General features: G+C 39.5%; 3 non-coding genes across 3 annotated transcripts; all 3 read right to left on the bottom strand.

The window, feature by feature from the left end:
• Positions 1–983: 983 nt before the first annotated feature.
• TRNAF-GAA (transfer RNA phenylalanine (anticodon GAA)) lies at positions 984–1,056 on the bottom strand. Its single transcript has one exon. It is a non-coding gene; the product is annotated as a tRNA-Phe (tRNA).
• Positions 1,057–2,150: 1,094 nt separating this feature from the next.
• TRNAF-GAA (transfer RNA phenylalanine (anticodon GAA)) lies at positions 2,151–2,223 on the bottom strand. The gene has a single exon. It is a non-coding gene; the product is annotated as a tRNA-Phe (tRNA).
• Positions 2,224–4,482: 2,259 nt separating this feature from the next.
• TRNAF-GAA (transfer RNA phenylalanine (anticodon GAA)) lies at positions 4,483–4,555 on the bottom strand. Its single transcript has one exon. It is a non-coding gene; the product is annotated as a tRNA-Phe (tRNA).
• Between the last annotated feature and the right edge of the window lie 445 nt (positions 4,556–5,000).

Here is a 5,000-nt window from a genome sequence, read left to right as displayed (position 1 = left end):
TCATCCAGCAGTTAACTTGTGCAATGGGTAAATAGTGTTTTTGGGATCCGGGTTAGGTAGCGTTTTTTTAACTCTGAATGGACTAGCACTATGTTACCCAGACGTATGTGGCCTGAGTAGGTAAGCAATGTCATCTGACTACTGACATCTGTGTTCAAGGGGAAGTTGAAGGTAATGCAGACAAGAGTTTACATTACAAAAAAGCATGAAATGGGAAACATTCATAGTCTAACCTGAAGGCAAGAAATGTGGAAGCAAGTTTAGAAGGAGGACAGAAAGCAAAGTCTATGTTAAATTGCTTGTGTTGTATATCAGTTCGAAAAAATTTGATGAATAGATAAAAAAGTACTGCAGCAGATTCCAAGACCTATTTTGTTAGAAGCAAGGAACCTCTCAACTGTGCCGAAAACCGGGATTGAAACAGGGACCTTTAGATCTTCAGTCTAACGCTCTCCCAACTGAGATATTTCGGCCTGCTGCTAGCTGTGGTCTTCATACTTTGATTTGAACCATTCAACAAACTAGATGCATGACCTGGATATTTACCCTTATATGTTGGAGATATGTTTTAAGGAGTCCTGTATCATTCAGCAGTTAACTTGTGCAATGGGTAAATAGCATTTTTGGGATCCGGGTTAGGTAGCATTTTTTTAACTCTGAATGGACTAGCACTATATTACCCAGACGTATGTGGCCTGAGTAGGTAAGCAACGTCATCTGACTACTGACATCTGTGTTCAAGGGGAAGTTGAAGGTAATGCAGACAAGAGTTTACATTACAAAAAAGCATGAAATGGGAAACATTCATAGTCTAACCTGAAGGCAAGAAATGTGGAAGCAAGTTTAGAAGGAGGACAGAAAGCAAAGTCTATGTTAAATTGCTTGTGTTTTATTTCAGTTGAAAGAAATTTGATGAATAGAGAAAAAAGTACTACAGCTGATTCCAAGACCTATTTTGTTAGAAGCAAGGAACCTCTCAACTGTGCCGAAACCCGGGATAGAACCAGGGACCTTTAGATCTTCAGTCTAACGCTCTCCCAACTGAGCTATTTCGGCCTGCTGCTAGCTGAGGTCTTCATACTTTGATTTGAACCATTCAACAAACTAGATGCATGACCTGGATATTTACCCTTATATGTTAGAGATATGTTTTAAGGAGTCCTGTATCATCCAGCAGTTAACTTGTGCAATGGGTAAATAGCGTTTTTGGGATCCGGGTTAGGTAGCGTTTTTTTAACTCTGAATGGACTAGCACTATATTACCCAGACGTATTTGGCCTGAGTAGGTAAGCAATGTCATCTGACTACTGACATCTGTGTTCAAGGGGAAGTTGAAGGTAAGGCAGACAAGAGGTTACTTTACAAAAAAGCATGAAATGGGAAACATTCATAGTCTAACCTGAAGGCAAGAAATGTGGAAGCAAGTTTAGAAGGAGGACAGAAAGCAAAGTCTATGTTAAATTGCTTGTGTTGTATATCAGTTGGAAAAAATTTGATGAATAGAGAAAAAAGTACTGCAGCAGATTTCAAGACCTATTTTGTTGAAAGCAAGGAACCTCTCAACTGTGCCGAAAACCGGGATTGAAACAGGGACCTTTAGATCTTCAGTCTAACGCTCTCCAAACTGAGCTATTTCGGCCTGCTGCTAGCTGTGGTCTTCATACTTTGATTTGAACCATTCAACAAACTAGATGCATGACCTGGATATTTACCCTTATATGTTAGAGATATGTTTTAAGGAGTCCTGTATCATTCAGCAGTTAACTTGTGCAATGGGTAAATAGCATTTTTGGGATCCGGGTTAGGTAGCGTGTTTTTTAACTCTGAATGGACTAGCACTATATTACCCAGACGTATGTGGCCTGAGTAGGTAAGCAACGTCCTCTGACTACTGACATCTGTGTTCAAGGGGAAGTTGAAGGTAATGCAGACAAGAGTTTACATTACAAAAAAGCATGAAATGGGAAACATTCATAGTCTAACCTGAAGGCAAGAAATGTGGAAGCAAGTTTAGAAGCAGGACACAAAGCAAAGTCTATGTTAAATTGCTTGTGTTGTATATCAGTTGGAAAGAATTTGATGAATAGAGAAAAAAGTACTACAGCTGATTCTAAGACCTATTTTGTTAGACGCAAGGAACCTCTCAACTGTGCCGAAACCCGGGATTGAACCAGGGACCTTTAGATCTTCAGTCTAATGCTCTCCCAACTGAGCTATTTCGGCCTGCTGCTAGCTGTGGTCTTCATACTTTGATTTGAACCATTCAACAAAGAAGATGCATGACCTGGATATTTACCCTTATATGTTGGAGATATGTTTTAAGGAGTCCTGTATCATTCAGCAGTTAACTTGTGCAATGGGTAAATAGCATTTTTGGGATCCGGGTTAGGTAGCGTTTTTTTAACTCTGAATGGACTAGCACTATATTACCCAGACGTATGTGGCCTGAGTAGGTAAGCAACGTCATCTGACTACTGACATCTGTGTTCAAGGGGATGTTGAAGGTAATGCAGACAAGAGTTTACATTACAAAAAAGCATGAAATGGGAAACATTCATAGTCTAACCTGAAGGCAAGAAATGTGGAAGCAAGTTTAGAAGGAGGACAGAAAGCAAAGTCTATGTTAAATTGCTTGTGTTGTATATCAGTTGGAAAAAATTTGATGAATAGATAAAAAAGTACTACAGCTGATTCCAAGACCTATTTTGTTAGAAGCAAGGAACCTCTCAACTGTGCCGAAAGCCGGGATTGAACCAGGGACCTTTAGATCTTCAGTCTAACGCTCTCACAACTGAGCTATTTCAGCCTGCTGCTAGCTGTGGTCTTCATACTTTGATTTGAACCATTCAACAAACTAGATGCATGACCTGGATATTTACCCTTATATGTTAGAGATATGTTTTAAGGAGTCCTGTATCATTCAGCAGTTAACTTGTGCAATGAGTAAACAGCATTTTTGGGATCCGGGTTAGGTAGCGTTTTTTTAACTCTGAATGGACTAGTACTTTATTACCCAGACGTATGTGGCCTGAGTAGGTAAGCAACGTCATCTGACTATTGACATCTGTGTTCAAGGGGAAGTTGAAGGTAAGGCAGACAAGAGTTTACATTACAAAAAAGCATGAAATGGGAAACATTCATAGTCTAACCTGAAGGCAAGAAATGTGGAAGCAAGTTTAGAAGGAGGACACAAAGCAAAGTCTATGTTAAATTGCTTGTGTTGTATATCAGTTGGAAAGAATTTGATGAATAGAGAAAAAAGTACTACAGCTGATTCCAAGACCTATTTTGTTAGAAGCAAGGAACCTCTCAACTGTGCCGAAACCCTGCATTGAACCAGAGACCTTTAGCTCTTCAGTCTAACACTCTCCCAACTGAGCTATTTCGGCCTGCCGCTAGCTGAGGTCTTCATACTTTGATTTGAACCATTCAACAAACTAGATGCATGACCTGGATATTTACCCTTATATGTTAGAGATATGTTTTAAGGAGTCCTGTATCATTTAGCAGTTAACTTGTGCAATGGGTAAATAGCGTTTTTGGGATCCGGGTTAGGTAACGTTTTTTTAACTCTGAATGGACTAGCACTATATTACCCAGACGTATGTGGCCTGAGTAGGTAAGCAATGTCATCTGACTACTGACATCTGTGTTCAAGGGGAAGTTGAAGGTAATGCAGACAAGAGTTTACTTTACAAAAAAGCATGAAATGGGAAACATTCATAGTCTAACCTGAAGGCAAGAAATGTGGAAGCAAGTTTAGAAGGAGGACAGAAAGCAAAGTCTATGTTAAATTGCTTGTGTTGTATATCAGTTCGAAAAAATTTGATGAATAGAGAAAAAAGTACTGCAGCAGATTTCAAGACCTATTTTGTTGAAAGCAAGGAACCTCTCAACTGTGCCGAAAACCGGGATTGAAACAGGGACCTTTAGATCTTCAGTCTAACGCTCTCCCAACTGAGATATTTCGGCCTGCTGCTAGCTGTGGTCTTCATACTTTGATTTGAACCATTCAACAAACTAGATGCATGACCTGGATATTTACCCTTATATGTTAGAGATATGTTTGAAGGAGTCGTGTATCATTCAGCAGTTAACTTGTGCAATGGGTAAATAGCATTTTTGGGATCCGGGTTAGGTAGCGTTTTTTTAACTCTGAATGGACTAGCACTATATTACCCAGACGTATGTGGCCTGAGTAGGTAAGCAACGTCATCTGACTACTGACATCTGTGTTCAAGGGGAAGTTGAAGGTAATGCAGACAAGAGTTTACATTACAAAAAAGCATGAAATGGGAAACATTCATAGTCTAACCTGAAGGCAAGAAATGTGGAAGCAAGTTTAGAAGGAGGACACAAAGCAAAGTCTATGTTAAATTGCTTGTGTTGTATATCAGTTGGAAAAAATTTGATGAATAGAGAAAAAAGTACTACAGCTGATTCCAAGACCGATTTTGTTAGAAGCAAGGAACCTCTCAACTGTGCCGAAACCTGGGATTGAACCAGGGACCTTTAGATCTTCAGTCTAACGCTCTCCCAACTGAGCTATTTCGGCCTGCTGCTAGCTGTGGTCTTCATACTTTGCTTTGAACCATTCAACAAACTAGATGCATGACCTGGATATTTAGCCTTATATGTTAGAGATATGTTTTAAGGAGTCCTGTATCATTCAGCAGTTAACTTGTGCAATGGGTAAATAGAGTTTTTGGGATCCGGGTTAGGTAACGTTTTTTTAACTCTGAATGGACTAGCACTATATTACCCAGACGTATGTGGCCTGAGTAGGTAAGCAATGTCATCTGACTACTGACATCTGTGTTCAAGGGGAAGTTGAAGGTAATGCAGACAAGAGTTTACTTTACAAAAAAGCATGAAATGGGAAACATTCATAGTCTAACCTGAAGGCAAGAAATGTGGAAGCAAGTTTAGAAGGAGGACAGAAAGCAAAGTCTATGTTAAATTGCTTGTGTTGTATATCAGTTGGAAAAAATTTGATGAAT

This window comes from Lissotriton helveticus, chromosome 8, assembly GCF_964261635.1.
Source record: "Lissotriton helveticus chromosome 8, aLisHel1.1, whole genome shotgun sequence".
NCBI classification, from domain to species: domain Eukaryota; kingdom Metazoa; phylum Chordata; class Amphibia; order Caudata; family Salamandridae; genus Lissotriton; species Lissotriton helveticus.
This window is presented reverse-complemented; position numbering and strand designations above follow the sequence as displayed.